General features: G+C 43.8%; 1 protein-coding gene across 17 annotated transcripts in view; it reads left to right on the forward strand.

Moving 5' to 3' along the window:
- PPFIBP1 (PPFIA binding protein 1) overlaps window positions 1-23,072 on the forward strand; it is a 112,958-nt gene that overhangs the window by 31,306 nt on the left and 58,580 nt on the right. For 15 of the 17 annotated variants that reach the window (XM_062634823.1, XM_062634827.1, XM_062634836.1 and 12 more), the window contains exon 2: window positions 1,455-1,530. The exons of 1 other annotated variant lie outside the window; for it this stretch is intronic. The gene's annotated coding sequence lies outside the window, so the exon portion shown is untranslated. Of the gene's footprint in view, window positions 1-1,454; window positions 1,531-3,361; window positions 3,383-23,072 lie in introns of those variants that run through there. One more of the 17 variants, XM_062634821.1, reaches the window with a different exon arrangement.

Raw genomic sequence — 23,072 nt, forward strand, 5'->3', positions numbered from 1 at the left:
GTAGTTTTATACGTGACATTCTGCAGTACCCTTTATAGAAACCTCAAATATTGTTTTTTCCCTGCCCTACCACATTTTGTCTCTTTTTCCATCTGACAGATGTTTTTTTCCTGTGCTGCACAGGGCTCAGTACATAATTGTTCTGTTGCAATAGCCTGAAGCCCCAAGTCCTGTGACAAAGAGTCTGCTTGCACAAGCTCATATGTCCCGGTCATTTGTGTTTGGTGTAGGTTTTTTCCCCTGGTGTTTTTGTTCAGTCTAGTCTAAATACTGCTCTGAGAAGCAATGAGCCACCCAGTCATTTATGTGCCCTGAGACCATCTATTACAGCTTTTTCATATCTAGACCTGAAAATGACCCCTTTTTTGTGTGTGTGTACTTGTCTCCATCATGCATGGGCTGAATTCTCTCTGTTCTAGTTTACACCTTCCGGATATTTGCAATTGGTCTTTGTTGCTCAAAGTCAACTTTATCTGTGTCACTTTAGACCAGCATGTTTTGGGGTTTTTTTGAGCTTCTCTGTTTTCTGATCATGTTGCTTGCTTGTCCTGAGCTTGTATCAATTTGTCAAGGTCTGTTCTTGCTCTTGGTGTGATTTTTGTTCAGAGAGCAGCATCTCCGCATGCTGATGCAATGTCTCAGGTGGGTTATACTGAATCATTCCTGGTTGTTTCAATCCTTCTGCCAGCTGTATTTCACTGAGTAGTCACACATGACTTACTCTTAAGTCTCTTCTAATGGAAGTTCATGTAATTGCCTAGGTTTGGAGGTTTTTTTGTTATTGGTCTGGGCTTTATTTCCCAAACTTCCCTTTTTCAAATTCAGAGTTTACCCAGAACCTTCTCCTGGAACAGTTTTGTCTAGCTTCCCACACCAAATAGCTCTTATTTTGACCACAATCTGTAGATGAGAGTATCATGACTAAAACTTTCTGTCAAACCACAGTAACAAAGAACATCTTTGATTTACTAAAATAGCAAAGAGACTCAGAAATAGCTGTTGGGAATGAGTTATAGGGCTGGTTTGGCACTATGGGCTGCTCTGACTTGACTTTAAACTCTGATCTCTAGACCTTCTACAACATGGGGTGCTACTGGGTTTTTTGGAAGTCACAATAGTGAGAAGGAAGCCTTGCAAGGCATTGTTCACCATCTTCATTTTGGGTTATACAGGTGTGATCAACTGGGGATGTGGAGGGTAGGAACAGGCCCACCCAATACCAAGAAATAATGTTGCTGGGAATTATTTGGAATAAACAAGCTCATTTCCTCATTGTACATCAGTTGTCATCCTTGAATCTCTTGGTATTGGCTTTTTTGATGCTGTTATGTACGTCATCCACTGTGCTTCCTGTATCTGGTGTCACTTGACAATAAACTTCTGTAAGATATCACTGTTAAGTCACCTCAAACTTTTTAGTGATTAATTACATTTCTTAATTTCTTTCTCTTCAGTGTCAGAAGTTTATATGGATCAGTGGTACTTGCTGAAGAGTGACAGTGGAGATCAGGATTAAGTCTGCTCCTCTGGGTGAGTAATCTAACCCACCACATCACTGATATCTATTGTCTACGCATCTGCTGTTTTTTTCTTGAAACCTTACATAACAGCTCCTTTACGCTTTTATTTCAAATGTCATTAAAATTATGCTGTATGTGGCTTCCAGCAGGAGTTGTAGAAGAATGTCATGTTGCTTCTGCTTGTATAGACATCCATTTACTTGGTATCTTAAAGGATAGCCGTCACTTAACACAGCCTGAGCTGCTGGTTAGTTTCAGGGAGGCTTTCCACATTTTAAAGGTGGTGGATTTGAAGTCCACATACGGACTGTGGCAGAGTAATGAAGTATATTTTGATTATCCAAGAGATAAAACTTTCAGTTGGGCCTGTTCTGTGGCATATGATGGGCTCAGGGAGTACCAGTGCTCCAGCACAAGGCCCACTGGACTTGCCATTCCTGTGTGATGCAGCTGTGCTGGGCATGTGCAGTTAATCTGATTCAGCAGGTCTGTGTCAACATGCAGAGGAGCTGCAAAGAGCTTTCAGATTACCAGGGCAAGTTCATGTGAAAACACATTCAGCAAGATAGACTTATCAGTTACATTAGCCCTTGGAAATGACCTGGTTTAGGTGACTTCAAGGAGCAGCATTTTGCATTCAGTCTAGACTGATTTGATCCAAGTAGCCTAGTGCATGTAAGAGCTGGCAGTCTTGTTTCGGGACTGGTTATCTCTCATCTACTTTGGTTTGGATATTGCAGTATGATATAGCATGCTTTAGCATCCTAAATTCCAGCTGGAGAGCTGTGTCAAATTGCTGCATCTGCACTTCAGCCATGCACCCACCCCACAGCTGGGAGGTGCTCACCCTGTAACACCACCGCTGAGGTCCCAGCTCCTTGCTGGTCCCTGCTGACTCATGCTGCTGGACTCTTTCATACTCAGTACAGCCACTTGCTGTCTACTAGCATGCTGCATCCTTTGGTTCTCCTGGCTTTTCCATTGCCGCTCCCTAGTGCTGTTCTGCATCCCTAGCCTCACTGCTGGCCCAGGGTGTGCAAGGACTGGTGTGTAATTTGGAATATTATTTCCCATCTTTTACTCCCTTTCCCTCTCCATAGCCTTTGAGGTGCCTCTTCTTGGATTTCTGGCCCTTCCCACACTAAATCGCTGTGTGTGAGCCCTCCATGGGATTCACAGACTGTACAAGGTCTCACACTGGACCTGGAAAGAAGTGGATGCTGCTCCTTGTTTATCATGAACCCTAAACTCCAGTGCCAAATGCTTTTATTCCCTGGGTATTTAATCAGATGTCTGCTGGTTCCAGAAGTGGTTATGCTCTACTGTCTCCCATCCTGGTCACATTTCTTCAGTTTTATTGCTGCTTATCACAGTTGCAGGGATTGCACTCCAGCTGGCCCTGCACTCCAGCTTGAATTGAGTCAGTCATAGCTGTAAAAGCATCATTAGAAGTCCGATGTTGGCTGGCTGCCACACTCTGCTGGATGTGTTTGGAGACTTTTGATCTGCTGGCATCACTGTGTAAATGTCTTGCCTTTGCTTGAATTCTCTACCTCTTTGCTCTCCAGATGCTGTGCTGGTTCCCCTCCTCAGGAGCAGCAGAAGTTTTAGGACCTAAATCTGCTTTGTTTTCCCTGTCACTTGAGCTATTGCTTCAGGGAAAGGGACGTGTGTCCATGTCCATCCTAGGCTGTTAGGAGCAGGTGCTCAGTTCTTTCTCCATTCCGGTAGCTCCAGCGGCGGCATGTTTCTGGTATTTGGAGGCATGCTGTTTGAGTCAGGCCTGTTGCCCTCAGCAACTGGTCTGGAAGGCTGGAGCTGATTTCTCTGACTGCTGCTTGCTTTCTCTGTTAAACAAATAAGTAAGAGCCTCTCCTAACAGGATAGCAAGAAATTCCCGTGCCTGACTCAGCACTGACAGGAGCAATGGGCTGTGTTTCAGGCTGCTGTCTGTTTCTCTCAGCCAGGAACACGGGCTTTCTCATTGGGTTGCCTCAAGTTCAGCCCAGATGTCTGAGCTTCAATTTCACCACACAGAATACACGAGTGTGTTTCCAGTAGAGTTTTTGTGCCTTTGCCTGCTGCCTCTATTTAGCTGTAGAAGCACGGTTTCCCATCCTATTGTTCCCCCCCTAGCAAGCACTGCGTTAAAAACATGGTGTGCTGTCAGTCCAGCCATGGACCACAGTAAGGCAGGATTTATGAATAACCCAGAAAAGCTAAATAAGACTTTTAAAACAAGCCTTAGTGGAGAGAGATGCTTTAGTGTGGTGTCATGAAGACACAGAAACTTAACTATGTCCGTGTAGCCAGATTCAGTAGTGACTTCCTGTGGCGGCTGCTTTCCTAGAGGATTTTTGGGTACATGTTCACCTTCTCCACCAGTTCTTGGGACTGCCTTGAGTTAAAGTCTGTGCTTGGTGGCAGCAGGTTGTCTGAGTGTCCTGAACTGAGACAAGGGTGTGCCCATGCGGCACTGAAATAGCACATGTCCAGTCCACCCTGTTACAGTGCCTGTGTGCAAATAGCAAAGATTAGTATTTGATGATGTTTTTTTTTTTCCCAGTGCCATGTTGAATATGGGAAGGAAAGAAGTACAAGGCTATTTCTGTGTACTCAATATTACCTTTATTAGCACTAGCTGACTTGTCCTGCAGAGTCCAGCCCACACACAGCTTTTCTTGAGCTTTTAATAGTTGTGCTGAACTCAAAATAGTGACGATTTAAAACGTTTCCCCAGAGCCTGTGGCTGCTCTCCATGTTTAGGGGAGCTGTAATGCTCCCTGTGGCTGGGGCACAAGGATTCCCCAGGCCATCCCTAGCCCTGTTCCTGCCTGGTTGCTGTAGCAGAGGGGCTGTACTGTGTGCGCAAGGGCAGGCATGGGCAGAGGAGCACTGGGAGCAGAGCATGGCAGTGGGGCAGGCGTGAGGCACAGCACAGCCTACACGGCCACAATTTCAGGGTGTGTAGGGCAGGGGTATTGCCTTCATGCTGACGTGTTAACCCGAGGCTGCTGCACAGCAAATGGTCCAGTGCAAAGTAAACTTACTTACTTGTAAGAAATGTAATGCCTTCCCCTTGCCCAGACCTCCCTCTGTCATAGCCCAGTGTGTTGTTGGAGCGGTATTAGGGCATTAAATGATATGGGGATGCTGGTCAAAGGTCAGTTTTGATCTAATTTGCTGCTGGGTTCGGTAGGAGTTAAAGCCACTGATCTATTTTTTGATTTCCGAGTTAACATTTCTCTTGTGTGAATGACACCCCGTGTCCCATATAAGCCTGTCAGCTGAGCAGTTATCCTGGACTGGAGGGGATGGGGAAGGAGAGTGCCACCCTGGTGGGGGTGGAAGGAGGCAGGGTTTTTCGGGTTGCTTTTTCCTCCCGTCCTTCTGAGAGGCAGTATTGCTGCTTGCAGAAAGCTGGATGTTATTACACTTGTTGCATTTTATGTTATGCGGTTTGGGTAATATAACTTAACATTACACTCACCCACAGTACTGATGGTGTCTCTAATATATGTAAATCTCTGCAGAGAGAAAGGGAGTTGTATTTATGTGTAAATAGTTAGTGTACTGCCCTGTTTATCTAGCATGTGACCTCTGTTGCACACTGTATTTCCCTGCCTCCCTCCCATCCGGTCCTTTTTATTTAATTGACTTTCCCAGTCCTGACAGTTGTTTTAGATCCAGAAAACATAAATTCATCCCAAACAGAACTTCGAAATCTCATTTCATTTCTTTTATTACTTCTGTGAGAAATTCTTTTTGCTCTCTTCCAAGACTGAGAATGTGCTGTTTCCCCTGTTTATTTAAACAAGCTTATTTTGTCTGCAGAAACCTTGTCAAATTATATGTTTCTTTTCTACATTTATAATCCTGTGAGGTTTATGTATTGGGAATTATCTTTGTGAGCTGGAAGAAGATTGTCTAATCTTTTTTAAGATGTCCCACTTTCTGAGTATTGCATCTCATTAGGAATATAGTTGGCTGTTTGCGCGGCGTCCTTTTTCCTCTATATAGCTTGGGGGAGAAAATATATCATTTCATCATCTAGTAATAATGCTTGGCACTTTGTTTGCATCTTCAAAGAACTATATGGCTATGAACTGAATAATTTCTATAACATTGTGTAGTAGCTTCTCATTGTTATTTTACAGATGGGGAAAGTGAAACAGAAATCAAGTGACCTTAAACCACGAAAGGGGAAAGAAAATCAGCTTGAGTTCCCAGCTTCTTGACTTTGCTATTCTGTGACAGCACCGCACATTTTTCTTTTTTAAACTACAGAAGAGGAAAAGGAAAAAAAAAATTGAGGAAAAGGGGAGCTGTTTATCTTTAACGATTTTGCCTAACTTTGTGAGCTATTTAGTTACATGTGTTTGCTGGTGGTGGGTTTTTGGTATTTGTTTTTAAGTGTGTCATCTAACTTTACTGATGTGATTGTCACTTCTTAGTGTGTGGTTGGAGGTATGCGAGGAATTGTCTGGAGTTTATAAAGGCAAAACAGTGTGTGAATTGGATTAGGGTTGTTGGGGAGGGGAGGGTGTCACTTCTGCGCCTTCCCTCCTCTTCCCTCTTGAACCAGAAGCAGGGGAAGCCTTTTCTGTAGTATGTGAAATATTTTTTCCCCATCTTGTTTTCCATCTGAGACTGAGATGGGAAAATTGAGCCATCCTAAGTGGGGACTGTGTTAACACATGGCATATATAGAAACGAGTCCTTCTCGTCTCATCTACCGCAAGCCATGCTAGGATTTATTTTTTTCCCCTTCATGGGCTGCAGTGGAAGTTGTTGGCTCAGGGTGGTGTCTGGGATTACTTCATTTACGGGAATAATGTTATACAACTGCTGTAGGCTGTAGGACTTGATTTACAGCTGCTTAGTTAGCTAAGAAGACCCCCAAATGTGTTGCATGCCATGTAGAAAAAATGAGTGCTGTAAGTAGTGAACTGTGGGATTATGATTTCTGTTACACAGGAGGTCATGGTAACACTTTTGTTGACTGCTTATTCAAAGTTAGTTAAAACTTCATTTTTTCAGGATTTCTGGCTTTTTACAGCGGTGCTTTGGAGCACCGGGGAGCATTAGAATGGTTCAGTCCTCTTGGGGAGGACAGATAACCTTCTTGGTGAGAAGTGGCTTGGTGCAGAGGAGCACAGAAATTGCACAAAGAATTTTTTCATCTTTCTTTGCAAAATCCCATGGCGGCTTCTCCGTAGGTTCTCAGAGTTTCCCTGGCCACCTTCTGCCTGGCTTCAGGTGCCTTGTTTGGTAAAACTTCTGGCTAATATCTACATGATTTAACACAGCTTTATTCTGGGCATGCCCTGCGGTGAAAGCAGTGGAGAGAGCAGCTGTCTTCAGCTATGCTCTCTATCTGGGGATGTAAAACTTTGCTGAGCCTTTTTTAGGGGGGTCAAGATTTAATTCCAAGATTTATTTAGTTTTCTGTTTCTGATGGGTGGGACAGATATCCTGAGGCCTTAGATGAGACCTTCAGTGATGGGCAGCAGCACCAAGGCATCATAGCCAGTATTTTTTCTTCAAGTCCCTGTGTAGCTGATACCTTATTTGTATGTCCTCCTTTACAGTGTTGAGCAGATCTATCCTGAGCCACAGCATGCTCACAGTGCTCTGATTTCATCCAGTGTTTCTCGTGGTACCCAAATTGCTGATTACTTGTCAGCTGACTTTCTGAGGAGCTGAATGTGGCTTTTCATCAGTCTGGATGGTTTTCCGTTTCTGGGCTTGGGGAATCCTCAGGGCTGGGTTGGGACCCAAGCTTTGCAGCAGTAGGTGCAGAGCAGTTGGTATGCAGGCTTTCATGCTTTACTTGCAGGGAGCAAGCACTTGTGCTGGGGTCTTTGTGTCTCTGTCATCTGACAACTTTCTTACTAGGCTTTGATTTCAGAAGAAACCTCAGCAGCTCAGCATGTGATGACCTGTGTGTTTGCCTTGGGCTGTTTTGTTGTGGTGGGTTTTTTTGGTTTTAATTTGGGTTTTGTAATATTTTTGAGGTCTTGTATTCAAAACTGGTGAGAGCTTCCAAGAATGTGTTCAGGGCAAGTTGCTCAGATCACACTGATACCCTTACCAAGGAATTTTTTTTTGAGATACTTCAGTATCACTGCGTGTTACTTTGGTATTTGAAATTAAAGAGAGGGAGGGAACTACTATGTAGGGAACTACGTACTTCTTCGTTCTCCTTTCCCCCCCCCAGTGCAAATTCACCAAAATTCAGGTAACTTCTCAGCTGTGAGAAGAATTGTGTGCTCTTCTGCTCAGCAGAGCCTTGAGAGTTGGATGCTGCATCTGGCCCCACATGGCAGCAGCTCTGCAGGGCACCATTGCCCCGAAGTCCAACAGAATAACTGTGGGGCTGAAGAGGGCTTCTCCTGCTGTTGCCTTGCTGCAGCTGTGCCATGCACAAGAGCTGGGGGCAGAGTTGTTTGGGATTTGGTTGTTGGGTTGTTTGTTTTTTTTCATACTTCCTCCTAGCTCTTTGCAAGTAACAAAGATGAGGGAGAAGCTGTCATGTATTACAGATGGATCACGAACATCATGGGCACTCAGGAGACTGGGAGAGTATCAGGAGAAGGAAGAGAGTGGTAGGAGAAGGGACATCAGCTTGAATGGAAAGAAAGAAATGGGAGATGGCAGCAGAAAGCTGATCACAGCCAGAGTGGAGGGCAGGTACTGTGGTGGGTACCTGAGCCAATACAGTTCCCCATAGTGAACTTGATTACTGACCTCTGCAGTTATATTGGTTTAACTAAGAAACTCTATTCTGAAATAACATGAGGGAATACAGAGTATTTTTTGACTTTTAAGATCTTAAATTTGCAACCTCCACTTTAAACCTGCCTGCCCAACTGCCCATGTCCCAACACCCTCATGTAAACCTTAGACTTCTTGTTTCCCCCTTTTTTATAGTTTTGCTTAGCGTAGTATGTTTATGACATACATGACTCTGGGATTTGGGGTGGATTTGGGAAAATGCTAGGATTAGCAAAACGGGTGATAATCTTTGATTGCAAAATTAAGCAGTATGAGTTGACATTCAAGGGAAGCAACCTCAACTGATGGTTTAGGAGGAAAGTGTGTTGTGCGTAGGATGCCAGCAGGCACATGCCTTCCCTTGGGACTGGGTGTGGCCCAGGTCTGTGATGGGCCAGGTCTGTGGATGGCTCTTGCCCAAAGGGGCATGGAAGAGGCATTCTTTTTTTGCCTGGGGCATCAAACTGCTGTCAGAAAGTGCTGGAGACTTTTAAGGTCTTGAACGGAAAACCATCTTTCCAGCTGTCCTTGCAACAAATTGGCCGGTTCTTTGCTTCTCTTGTTTTTGAAAGGCTGAGTTGATGCTGAAAAGGTTTGACAAGTGATAACCAGGGAGCCTGGCTGTGTTCTCTTTTTTGATTAAAGCTATAAGCTAGCTCTCTGAAGTTAACAGAGCAGTAGCTTCCAGGTGAAAAGCAAGGGCCACTCTTGGCAGCAAGACCGCTCCAGAAACCTGCTGGGAGCAGGGACTGGGGATGCAGACTCTCCTGGCAGCAAGGGCAGTACAAATGGTGCTGGTTACAACCGGGGATGGGCTGAAGCAGGAGCACTGTGTTGAATCTTCATGAGCCTTTCAATTTGTCTGAGGCTCAGATCCATACTGCATAAAATTGATATTTCTCTCAGCCTGCTTATCTGCTGGCCAGCCCATTCGCTCACTCCCACATGTTCTCTTATCTTGAAACCGGAGATGCACCTGAAATTGTCCTTTCAGGATTTGGAAGCTTTTTTTGCTAAAGCTGTCTGTCTGCAAGTGTTTTCAAGGACTCATCACACTTTTAAATCATGGTATTAAAATAATTGCCTTTGAAATGAAGGGAGTATCATGTGCCCTACATCAGAAATTCCTCTTAGTGCTTATTAAACTGGTATATAAATGTCATGGCTTACATCCATGCGGTGTTTATACTGAATTTTTAGCTGTATCAGTATCTTACTCTCCAGAATAAATGCCATATAATCCTGTTATGAGCAATATTCTTAATTTAGATACCAAAAATAGGACATAGACAAATCTGAGTTACTGTAAGAAAGGAGGAAAGGAAATAGTCCTGCCTTATGAGAAAAGATCAAATTGAATTGAATCATCTAGTGTTTAATGTAATGGTGAGACTAGAGAGTTCAGGCAGTTTCATTAGGATAGCACAATGATTGCCGCACTTTCTCCTATCTTTGTTTGTTTGTTTGTTTGTTTGTTTGTTTCCTGAAGGCCTGATTCTCCTCTGATGTACATCTGCTGAGGTGTGCAATGAGGTGGTAGGTTAGCAAGCACCCTTCTTTCATTTTCCTCCCCCCTGAGCAGATCAGTGCACAGTGATTTGAGTAAGCAAAGCAGTAGGGACTTAGCTTATCCCCCAGTACTAAACCCCTGGTTTGAGAGAGATGAAGTAGTTCCTCAGAGACCTGCAGTGAGTAGCACTGGTGAGGACAAGATGTGCATTTTGGGAGCAGAATCATCCTTTCTATGGCAGGTAAGTGTCATCCAAGAGCTCAGATATCTGAAACATCTTCTTTGTTTAACCAAGCCAACATTCTGATGCCTGCAGGTTCCTTTTCTCATGCCCTTAGCATCTGTTCTTAACCACAATGAAACTAATAATCATATAGGCATCAGTAGTTAATCAGTACCTGGTAAACTAAGGAAACTAATATTGCCGGCTGTGTGCCCTGCAGGTTGACGACTGAGTAGCCAGCATTTTGCTCCTTGCCATGAGTGGCAAAGGCTGTTAACTTTTGGCGGAGTTGCTGTCTGTGTGCTGGCGAGGTGGGTCAGCTTCCTCCCAGACACCCAGGCACTTCAGTGGAAGCTTTGCCTGACTCATTCCCTTCTGCAGGCACAGCCTGAACTCCCACCATGTGAGCTCTCTCACTACAGCCTTTGTTTGCCCTGATTCATTTTTTGTTTTGTTTTCTATATGGAGTCAAGTCGATTGGTCACAGTGGTTCTGTGTAACCTGAAGAAAATATCACCTAGAAATATCTTCATCAAGAAGTTGCTTTTCTGTGTGATGGCACTTCACATCACTGAACCAGAGTGATCTAGAGCAAGATCCATATTGGAAGAGAATACGTCTTTGTTGCAGATTTGAGTTTTGTACCTTCAGTTTTTCCTTTGGACCCAAACACCCCCTCACCTCACCACCGTAGCTGTGCTCCAGTAATGCCCCTAAGTGGAGAAGGAAAGATTGAAGCCACAATGATCAGGATGTGTGTGGAGACTTACTCATGTTTGGTTTGTGGCAGAGGTAATGTCTGGCAGCTGATGGACTGAAGTCAGTCAAGGTGAGGAGAGCTGCTATTTTACTGTGAACTTTATTACCACAGACCTGATACTACTGAAAGCACCCACAAGTTACACAAAGCTGGCAGTATTTTTATAAAAATACCTCTGTATTTTGAGGTCCTGTTTTGATCACTTATGAAACAGGAAGCCAGTGTTCTACCTGTTGACTTCAGTGGCCTTAAGGAGCATGCTTGTCAAATGTGGGCTTACACAACTTGCTGATCTCAGCCTGGGTGGGTCTTGCTGGAAAGGTCCTGTGCCGACATAGAGACTGCCTCTATTTCAGGCTGTGGTTCAGCTAGATTATTGATCCAGTTTAAGGGGACCAGATTATAAACACTCTGAAATGCTGAGCTGCTGTGAAGACATTTTGCTGATAAGGAACTGTTCAAAATATTTGGAAAGTTCAACTCTGCTGTGGGACTGGGCAATCAGTCCTGGCTATACTCACAAGGCTCAGTGCCAGGGGCAGTTTGCCTGGTTGGCCTGATGCCCATCAGTCAAGACTTGATGTGCCCTGTATGTCATTCTGCCTAAGCCCCACCAGGCAGTAAAGCAGCTGTGGTGGGTCTGCCATCTGTGTACAGACAGAAAATAGGGTTGTGCATCCCATCAGGTGCTGGGAAAACCCATACTGAGCTGACAGTGGCTCTGCTCCCATTTGTATCTGCTGCCAGCTCCCCACATGAGATGAAAATCCGATAGGTAAGGGCTGCCACTCTGCCACATCTTTGCTATCTGCAGGAGACCCTTGTTGGCTGTCAGTGTTTCAGCCCCAAAATAGTCTGGCAAGGGAGCAAATGCAATCTGCAATTGCCAGCTTGCAAGTGCTCTCAGGGCTTTGTGGGTTTGGTGTTTTTCCATCCAAGGCCTTGGCCCCAATTTCCATTATGACTGCCTTCCCCTTCCTTTCTCCTCTGTTTCTGGTTGCTTGCTGTTCATTGCTTCCCTTGCAGTTTTGGACACTGTTTGACACCTTTGCATCCTGTAAGTATCTAGAGTAGCTAGCCTTGACTTCACTTGCATGTTCCTGCTCCTTTATAGCTTATCTCATTGTTTCATTTAGGGACCTGCTTGCAGCTGTGCTCCTGTTCAGGAGACCTCTGTCATCTGTGCTGCAGTGCTCTGGGCAGAGAAGGAGTGGTGTGCACAGACCAGCAGGAATGGGGTATCATGTGCTGTGGATAGTTGCTGCAATCTCTCATTTGGATCAGATGTGTGGTGCCAAGGGGTTTCTTGGTGCCTGGGTGTGGTATTTAAGCCATGCTTCTGTGTTCAGCGGAGTGTTGTCAGCCAGTGATGATCACCAGTCACTGAAGGTGGGGGCAGCAGTGCTTTGAGCAACTGAAATAACTGCATGCTGGGAGGACGAGAAGGAGAAGCCCAGCTAGATTACTACATCAGAAGAAACTATTAGTGTAGTCAGTTATTATGGCAAGAAACCATGTATAAACACAACAAATAGTAGTAGTAGACTATGTCTGTCTCCTTTAATGCTTCTACTGTCTGATTAGTTGTCAACATCTGTTAATTTCTGCTACTGCAAAAGATATAGACAGTTCTGAGGTTTGCATTCTTAAGGGGTGTGTTGTCTATAATTTACAGTGTATTATGACAGCTGTAGTGAAAACTGTGACCCACACCATGGAGCACAGAGATGTGGCTGTGTTGCTATCTCCTGTATTATCTAGAAGAAATCTGGAGTCTTGCTGGCATTACAACAGGAGATGAAACATGTTTAGTCATGTTACCCTCATTAGGCATTTGCATATGGCTCTTTGGAGCACAGTACAGCACAGTGTTGCTGGCCTACAGCCACATCAGCCTCTTGGGATCTTGTCAGGTCTTGCAAGCAAAGGAGCAACAGGCTGGGTCACAGATCTTGGACAAGAGAACCTCCAAGGAACCCGCTGCTGTTACAAAGATACTGGAGACATCCTTGTGATGCCATGTGTATTTTGGCATGTGTGCAGTGCTGGGGGTGTATGTCTATTGTTAATTACTTGATACTTTCTTTCTTTGGAAGAGCACTGTATTATTTTCAGTGTGTTAGTGGGAAATAGCACTTGATTCACGTCTTGCCCATACTTTGCCCAGTTCTAAATGGTTTGAAGATGAATTGCTTGGGATCTGCAGACAGGTATAGCATTGATTATGTCTCATTCTCATGAGATAATGATTGCTCAGTCATGGATTGGATATCCATCCACACTTAAGTGTGGCCTTAGTAGCAGTGTGGAACTGTGCTTGAGATTCCTGGATGCTGTTTCCACGTGGAGTGTGTCTTTCTCCCTGCTTTCCCATTAGTAAGAAGTTCCACTGGTGAGAATTTTGCACAGGTAAACGAACATGTGCTCTACTCAGGCAGGCTGTACATGTTAAAAATAGCCATGAATACGAGAGTAGCAGGAGTCTCAGCTCAGGTGAGCAACTTGTAACCTAAGCTCTTCAGAGCGACTGGTTTAGCTAAGCAGTTTCTTTTGATTTAATGCCCAATTTACTTCATGTTTATGTCTTTCTTCAGTCAGGTTAGCTCTCTTGAGATTGGCAGCTGGAATTAGGAAAATAATGTATTTTTCAGAGCATAGACCTACCCTTATTGTTGGCAGACTGCTGTGTAGATGTTCAAGATTGCTCTCCCCACCTAAGCTGGAAGTTTCCTGCCGTGGGCCACACGACTGTAGTACCAGGAGAGCCTTGGGCCTGCAGGCTGCTGCAGTGTGAGGTGGCTTGTGAGTACAGAGCAGGTGGTCTCAGCAACCAGAAGCACTGCCAAGTACATCCTGAGGAGTGCCTCTGGTGTGGGAACTCACCTGCAGCCAGAAATGTTTCCTCTGGCTGGAAGGAGTATTGTGGCTGTCTGGCCGTGGCTTCTCACCACTGGTTTCAGACCTGAAGAAGTTCTCTGTACCAGGATCTGTTGGTTTCCCTCCTTCCTCCTGCAAGCCTCCAGAGCATCCCTTGTAGCTGGAGCACTGCTTTCTGGGCACAAGCCCCTTTGCTGGTCACTCACTGTGGGGTCAGTGCTGAATGTCTCCTCCCAAGGCTCCCAGGCACATGGTCAGATCAGGATGACTTTCCTACCCTGTTTACTCAGCGGGCTGCCCTTGAAGCGCATGGTGTCGGGGATGACCTAGGTACCTTACCTAGACCTGCCTCTTATGTGCCAAGTACACACTCGTGCTGAATTACTTCCCTCTATGGAAGGTCAACCTCTTCAATATTGACCTTATCCTTCCACTGATGGGTCCCCTATTTCAGATACCTGAATGTCCTCTGGCTTTCTTCCTGGTTCAGTAGTTGGGCAGTGTAAGCTGCATAAGCAGTGTAGTCCTGCCCAATTCTAAGCTGCAAGGGAGCCCAAACTCAGTCTTTGTGAAGAAACCCCACCTCACCCCCCCAAAAGCTGGTAGTATCTTTCCCAGTGAGACCACTGCCACAGCCAGGACCTCCTGCAGCATCAACACAAGAGGCAGGATTTGGCCTGGGGTCTGTCCTGGGTTGTGCTGAGTTGGAAGAGAGTGTCCAAAACTGGGAATGATCTTCAGCACTGAGGACAGAGCTGGTATTGCAGTATGGCAACAGCAAGTTAAGGTATCTTTTACTTAAACAAAATTTTTTTCTATAAATCATAAGCAAATTTTGCCTGAGTAACATTAAAGTAGGCTTGCTGAAGCTTTGAAAGTCACACAATTATGTCAGAAGTGTGACTGATCATCAGTCATTTCATTGATAACTGAGGCTTGGGTTAGAAAAATGGGATGCCATTCAAGTAGTTGTCTTGTTCCTGTTATTTTCCTAAGTCGCTCAGGTTTAGACACAAAAATGCAACATGGGGAATTACTTTTTTGAAGGTTTTTAATTTGCTGGCAGTACTGATTCAGGTCTTGCAGTTTGTAAAATACAGCACATCACACTACTTCATCTTGGATAGCGCTCCACTTTCTTTTTAAAGACAATTTAAATGGATTATTAGGGGAGGTGGGAAAAAAAAACACCCGTAAAACCCCGCCAACAAAACCAGAGCACAGAAATGGCAATTTTGTATTCTTGACATTTCTCAGAAAGCTGCTTAAGATTATCTCCTTAAAATGGCAGATTTTGCCTGCAAGTCAAGTAGAGGAGCGGGAACTAGTATTTCATTAAAATACTGTGAGAAGCCTGAATGCATTTATGATATTTGAGACATTTGCAGGGAAAAAAGAGCTTGCTATTTGGAACTGTCAGAAGTTTTAATGAAAGACAGAAAACAAATCTCAAAGGCCACTTGTGTGTCTCAGGTACCTCCACTGCGACGTATGTGCTTCTTACCACACAGAGATACCTGATTCTGGCTGCTTCTTTTTTTTCTCTCTTCTTTTTCTGAATGTACATGTGAAAACTTTTATTTTAATCATATCAGGCTGAGGATGTTGGGGCTGTTCAGCCTGGAGAAGAGAAGGCTGCCTCATAGCAGCCTTCCAGTACCTGAAAGGGGGCCTGCAAGGGTGCTGGAGAGGGACTCTTCATTAGGAACTGTAGTGACAGGACAAGGAGTGATGATTTAAACAGGGGAAGTTCAGGTTAGATATAAGGAAAAAGCTCTTCACTGTGAGGGTAGTGAGGCACTGGCACAGGTTGCCCAGAGAAGCTGTGGCTGCCCCATCCCTGGCAGTGTTCAGGGCCAGGTTGGACAGGGCTTTGAGCAACCTGGTCTAGTGGAAGGTGTCCCCGCCCATGGCAGGGGGGTTGCATCTGGATGAGCTTAAGATCTTTTCCAACCCAAACCATTCTATAATTCTAATGCTGGATGTTCAATCGGAATTTAGATAAACTGGAGTGATGATTGCTCTTAAACATTATAAAATATATAAGATGGACTTTCTTCTAAAACTTTATCAAGAAAATGAGGAGACTGTGACTTTCTCAGGGATCTGCCATGTGGACAATGCTTTTTAAATTTTTGGGGTGACATTTGTTTTTGTTCATTTGTTCATTTTTGTTTGAGTTTTTGTTCTGGTTTGAGCTTTTTTCATAGAATTGAGGTTTATTCTGAGTGTTCTGCTCTACTCTCACCTCACAAGATTAAGGAGCTGGGCTTCTGTCAAAGATTTGTTACTTTAGCTTGAAAAACAGAGTTGGAAAAGTTGGGAGATCAGAACATAAACTGCAGAATAAGGCCTATAACAGCAGGAGTTGTGTAGGGAATGTTATTTTGGAAAGCACTACTTTGGCATTTCTCATAAACTTGTATTTAAGGCAACAAGTTTAATATTATTTTCCACTCAGATTGCATTGCAATATATCTTAAACTCAAAAAATAAGTAGATTTCTTTCCTTCAGTCACTTTTTAAGCTAAGGCATTTTCCAATTGGGAAAATCATTGTTAATGAAATACAATGTATTGGCAACATACTGTTTTAAGGCTTTAACGGCACTAATCTTGCCCTTAGTTTCATGGTCTGTGTACTTATTTCCACAAGTTTCCACAGGGCTTCCTGTTGGACTTACCCCTTATTTGCACACAGCATTTATCTTCAGTGATCAAGTAAGGCTGTTTCCCTGGGTAAAGTAGTTGAAGCGTGTAGTGAATTGCAGGAGCACCCAACTTAGCAAACTTTAGCCGTAGTTGCAGTGGCTGGTTTTGAAAGTTTGTCCTAGAGAAGTCCCTGTGTTACAGCATTTAAGCAGTTAGAGCTTTCTTGTAGTCTTGCTTTTTGGACTAGAAAACCCTTTAATAGCAGTGTTACTTCAGTAACACAGTATTTGCAAAGTATTTCAGCCCTTGCAAAATTGCAGTATACTGGAGGGAACACGCTCATGTTGACTGATACATAGAAAATCATTTGCAAAAGTAACAGGGTTACTTGGTGTAGATGAATCCATTGATGCAAGTGGCAGAGTTCCATGCTGTAAGGAGGGTAATTACTGTAGTGCTGCTGGGGGGGGGTGGACGGTGCACAGTGGACCTTTCTGTGAGCATTCAGCACACTTGTGATTTAGATCTGCTCCTGTTTCTGTCCAGTGACTGACAAGCCACTTAGATGACTCTGCTGCAGGCTGTTACTGGGCAGTAGTAAATTATAATCTGTCCCTGAGAGAAAGCGCACTGTGATGGGACTCCAGCATGAAGGTGTATGATGGTTTACATTCTGAAGTAAGTAATGTTTCTTTTCCTAAACAGGGATGAAGCTGTAAGTCTATTGTGTATGTAAACATTCTTGACAGTTTTGGATTTACTCTTCCGTTTTTAAGCAGCAGGATCATTGTAATCAGGGCCTTGGAATCACCAGTGTCTTCTGCAAGCCCAGACTAGAGTTTCTGAGTGCTTGCTTCCCATTCAGTAGAGCAAGATCTTCCTCTAAGGAAGGATCCCATCCTAACTTTAGCCAGGGAAACAAAATCTGCAGTGCTTCAGAGCTAAATATAGCTTGAATCAGAAACAGTCCCTCCAGTGATGGCTCAATAAACACATGAAAAATAGTCAGCCTTAACAAAGGGGAATATAGGGGCAATAGTTTTAAAGTAGTTCTTTTCATAGATCTATTATATCTGAAGCAATAATTAACCTTTTAAAACTTAGTGCTTGAGAACAATCAAGACTTATCTCCAGGTAACTCCTGAGCCTCCATGTGTGCCACGAAGGATTTGGCACTAGGTGTTCACACAGTTGCTGAGGAAGCTGCTGTTCATGGTGGTGATGTAAAAATATAATGACTTGTTTACTATTGTTTATTTAAGGTGGACTTTTGTGACTTGGTTTTGGCTCAGTTTTTTTTGGCATGGTAACAGAGGACAACTTCTAGGTCCTTTGTTTTTCCCAGCTGGTTCAGTGAGGTCCTTGGTTGAGGCGCAGAGACCTGGTACATCTTGCCAGCCACCCCCTTTCCCTTTCACTGGCAACTATCACAGTGTTTTAAGAGTCCTGTTGAGTTTTCCCCCTTGCCTCTGAAAAAAAAATTGAAGATTATCAGCTCATCCCTATTAAACTTCATAAAGGTTTTGACAGTACATGTGGGTATTTGTTTCTCCCATCTGCAACCTCTTCCCTCCTGTGGCCTTCATGGACTGGGCACTTCTAGTGATCACAAGTTCCCTTTTGATTTCAGCAAGACTGTTTGCATCCTACAGCTTAAACCTGTGTTGTTCACTGGGACCAGGATCTTCAGGCATGGATGGGACTGGGGCTCTCCCCTGTTTTTATTTACCTTTGGTAAATGAGAAATGGTGAAAATTGGCACATGGTTAATATATACCTTTCTACAAGACTGAATCTTACCCCCCACAAGAAGTCTGGGAAAGTGAAACATTTTTAATGTCTGCTTCATTTAGCATTAGATGTCTAACTTGATTTGTATTTAAGTAGGAAAACTTTGAAGTGTTGCTGAAATACAAAGGGAAAATACTTCAAAGAAATGTAGCATTAAAAGTGTATCTGATCCCTTGAGATTTTTGAAGTTTTATCTTGAGATTATATATTCAGAGGAATGTTTGTATGGAAATACTAAAGATCATTAATTCATCCAAAACACTGTTGAGTGTTGCTTGTCAGAATGCATTGAACTATTTTGTACTAATTTTGAATTCACATCATGGCAGATGATGGGAAATCAAAACTAGTACAAAATCAAAACTTCACCCTTCTATGTTGCCAACCTCCATGACACAGTAAGAAGTTAACATGGTCTCAGGCAGCTCTGTACTTCGGCTTCCCTGCCAACACCATGAGTCCATGTCCAGCACAGATCCCTGGGTAAGGCCAGATAAAACCGCAGTCTGTTAAGCTCCCAAAATTTCTGATCTACATTGGTTTATCTACTGGAGTGGGGCCATGGTAGTCTTTGGGAGGCAACAGGCTGTTGGATTACAGACTGCTCTCAAATATCTTGAATTTTGGGAGCGTTTCAGATCTTGGATCTGAACTTTTTTACAGTTGGGCATCCACTCCTGTAAAAACATGCCCGCTGTGCTGGGGGAGGGGTTGTTTTTCCTTTTGGCAAACAAGGATTCTGGCATCAAAGTTTTTAATTGCAGGAATTACATTAGCAAGTCCCAAGAGCTCCAGGGTGACTGTGTGCAGGAGGAGCTAATTAGATGTGTATAAATCATGGCCTAGGCAGACCTTAAATCCTCACTATCTTCTGTTACAGTGGGGCTTGGGAAAGTTAGAAAACTAGGAAGTTACGCAAGAACTACTTTTTCCCAATACAAATACAAAACAGCAGTGAGGGTACTTTTGGTCTTTTTATGTTATAAAAGCAACTTTTAATTAAAATACTATTAACTGACTTGGTTTTGAAACTTTGTTTTAACTGTATCTGTAAGTTGAGGGAAGGGAAACAGTTAAGCAGCCTAAGATGTTTTTTTTTCTCTGTTGCTGACTTAAGAAAAAAGAGTCAGGTGATCCTGTCCAGTCGCATCCCTTCTATGCCTTACTATATTACATGTCAAATAAGGGACTTCCTGTGTTCAGATTTCTAGGATATTCTCAGATCACATCAAACTTCCTTCAGCAACTATGTGATTACATAGTATTTTTTCTTTCTTAATGAAAACTGAAATCCAAGTGGAATTACCTCACTGTAAGATCATGAGTTTTGGGAGAAATCTGATATTGCAAGGTTTCTGGTGTGTAAAACTGGGTTTCCAACAGGGTCTGTAAATCTCACTGGCATATCAGAGTTGTAGATTGGTTTAAACACATTGCAGATACTTAATAATGGAGATGGACAATTCAGCTTTTGCCCAGGGCAGTATTTCTGCATTATTGTTGTTGTATTGATTTAGCCACACCTAAGTTTGCTTCAGATTCCTTGACTTGGATCATGGCACCTCTGGGCTGGGCAGTACAGAGTGGTGTGTGCTACCCCATCCACTGCTTATCCTGGTGCCTGAGAAAGCTTTGCAGCCTCTTGTTTCGGTTAAACTGCACTGGGTACACAAACCAGGTGGTTTATAGGTGCATTAGCACTGCACTATTGCAACTGGATTATAAAGCTTCATGCGCATCACTTAAAAGTTATTTTACTCTCTATTTTAGTACATTATAGTCCTGTCTTCTACTGGCAGCCTCCTGTTTGTAAGCTTAGTAATAAACCACAAGTTATTGCTATATCTAATGAAACAGACATTTGGCATTGTTCTATGTAATTAAAACAAAATGTTTCACACTTAGCAGATCATCTGTAGCAACTAACCTTAATCTCAGTAACCTTGTTATGCCACAGAAATCTAAGTAGGCTTGTAGCAGCTGCAGTTCTGTCCTCAGTTGGCATCAAACATGCATTGATGCAAGCATGTCTTAAGTTTCTGACTGCTAAGATTTTTCTTCATTTCATGAGCTGCATCTTCCTCTGTTGTAAAGCTGGCACTTTCTGTTCATCTTGCTAATGGGGCCATGGGCAGTGGAGTGGATATTTCCCTCTCCCATATATGCATGGAGGCTTGGCCAAAGAATGGAGAGTGGCTGCTCCCTTCCATCTCTAGGTCTCTCTTACAGAAGAAGAAGCAGAAAGAAGTCTCCTTTTCCCCTGCCGTCATCTGTCTTCCTAGCTTCCTTCCTTTTCCTGTGGCAGAAGAAAGGGAAGACGGTAGGGCTGGGGCCAGGTTTGATTCGTGCTCTGTTCCTGCAGAATTTGCAGCTCTGGCTTGATGGTAATCTGTTGCCTCCCTGTATCTTGCTGGTGTAAGTCCTCTTACCTTCCTGTATTACTTGTACCCCATAATCCTCCAGACCATGCCAGCATTGTTTCCTTTCCCCTAGCATTGATATCTCTTTCTTGTGAGCTCTTCTGAGCCCCAGCCACAGCTCAGCCAAGACCTCACTGAGTTTTTAGCCCTGGGTGATGCTGGAGGACAAAGGGCTCCAGGGTATGAAAACATCTTTCTGCAAGGGATGGTGAGGAAGTGTCAGACTGACAAGGAGAGGCTGAGACAGGATGTCTCAGAGCCCGAAGAACTGACTAAAGGCTTTCATGAAGCAGGAGTGGGCAGCAAGAGAGCTGGTTTCTGTGTCCTAGCTGCAAAATTGCCTTTGCACTGAGAAGCAAGGCTGGCCCAAGGGTAAGCATGACACAGCTGCCCCAGACAAGTAATGCTGTGTGTTAGGCAGCAGTGCAGACAGCATTTGGCTTCTTAAACTTGTACTGTAGTAGTAGTTTCTTTGGGATTTGTTTGCTTGCTACTCATCAATTCATCATTCAGAAGAATCATAGAATGGCTTGGGTTGGAAGGGACCTTAAAGATCATCCAGTTCCAACCCCCCTGCCATGAGCAGGGACACCTTCCACTAGACTAGGTTGCTCAAAGCCCCATCCTGTCTGGCCTTAAACACACTCAGGGATGGAACATTCACAGCTTCCTTGGGCACCTTGTGCTAGTGTCTCACCAGTCACAGTAAAGAATTTTTTACTGATATCTAATCTAAATCTCCCCTCTGTCAGTTAAAAGCCATTCCCCCCTCTCCTGTCACTACATGCCCTTGTAAAAAGTCCCTCTCCAGATTTCTTGTAGGTTTCCTTTAGGTACTGGGAGACTGTTACAAGTTTTCCCCAGAGCCTTCTCTTCCCCAGGCTCAAAAAGCCCAACTCTCTCAGCCTATCTTCAGAAAGAGAGGGACCCTTTCCTCATGCTGAGGGCACTTGGCTTTTGTCCTTCATCTCTTGGCGCTGAAATGTTGGTGTTGAAAAAGCAAGACAAAATCAACAGCACTCCGCCCCCTGGCTGAAGAAGAATAAGAAAGCTTTGCTTATTCCAGTGTTACTGAAATCCCTAGTTATCCGACTCTGGGCTGCATTGTCGTAGGGACTGGAGGTTGTATCCTGGGACAGAAGCAGGTCAAGAGAAAGTGTGGGAAGGACAGTACTGGGGAAGAGCCATGTCTGTGAGTGCGTCTTCACCGTGGCCTTGAGAGGGGGGCCCCAGAGCTAGGCATCAAACTCAAGCTGTTCCTGAGGAAAGAGATGGGGCAGAGCATCCTGTCAGTGCTGCGTTCCCTGGGCAAGAGGCAGCTGGGCAGTGTGTTGCTCTGCAGGGTCTTCAACTGCGGCTGCTCTGGCTGGCAGTGGGTTAGCATGCAGCTGTCAAAACACAGAGGTGACAGAATTTGCCTTTGCTGCCTTATTGATGACATCAAACCTGCACGTTTGAGAATGTGTCTTGCACTTGAACCTATTTACGCCTTTTCAAAGCTGAGGACTAATTCAGAATTTGTAGTCTGTGTTTTGAAGTGCAGATCTGATATTTCAGGAATCTCAAAGGTCCATTTTTAATAGTGATTAAAGCCACATGCTGCCCAAAGCAGGTTGTCTTGATGTAGACTTTCTCAGATCCCCAGGTGTACTACCAACACTACCGAGTATTGGCAAAGGGCTTTAGGAGAAAGGAAGGTAAGAGGCCCACATGTTTTTGAGGTAAGCAAGAGAAAAAAAAGAGACAAAAATTGGCCTCCAATTTATTATTTTTCATGTTTTCTCCCTATGTTTTTCTCTTCAAAATGCAGCCCTATACTAGTATATGGGGAGGAGAGGAAGTCCTCAACCATGTTGAATTTTACCCTGCTTTTTTTTTAAAATGCCAAGAAGGTAAAGATGGCAAATCATGCTCTATCAAGGGATCTTTGGTGAATCAGTGATGGTACTGGCAACCTCAAGTTCTCCAATATCATGGTCTTTAAAAAACAGAAGTATCCTCATATGCAAAGCATGTACTTCAGATATCATACACTGCTTTCCAGAAAAGTAGATCTTAAGGTAGCAAAATCAGAGGCAGATAGAAGGGGAAGGATGCAATGCTGGACTTTATATACAAATTTTCTCCATGTAACAGTTGATGCTGTGGAATTACAAGGTGTTGGGTTTTCTCTTGTGTTTTACAGACACATATGAAAATACTATTCAAGCTAAATATATTTTAGTTGCTTTCTGGGCTTTTCATGGTGGGTGCTCTCTACTTTTGCTTTGTGCTGTGTCAACCCTGAAATTGTGGATCTGTAAAGTCATAGGCATGGAGGTCCAAAATGTAAAGCCCAAACCTTTTCAAATCTGAAAGCTTGTGAATTTGATCTCTGGATCCAGCCCATTGAAACAAAGTGGCGTGAGCTATGAAATCAGATCTAAATGTGGGTCTGCGCTCAGGATTTGTTGGTTTTGAGGTATTTTTGAAGAACTACCTTTAGGACTCTTAGCCAACAGTGCCTCTTTTGTTTCATAGCCTGTGTGGCCACAGCGTGTCAA

Source organism: Pezoporus occidentalis, unplaced genomic scaffold (genome assembly GCF_034315485.1).
Source record: "Pezoporus occidentalis ecotype Australia unplaced genomic scaffold, CSIRO_AGI_Poc_V1 ctg44, whole genome shotgun sequence".
Classification (NCBI taxonomy): Eukaryota; Metazoa; Chordata; class Aves; order Psittaciformes; family Psittacidae; genus Pezoporus; species Pezoporus occidentalis.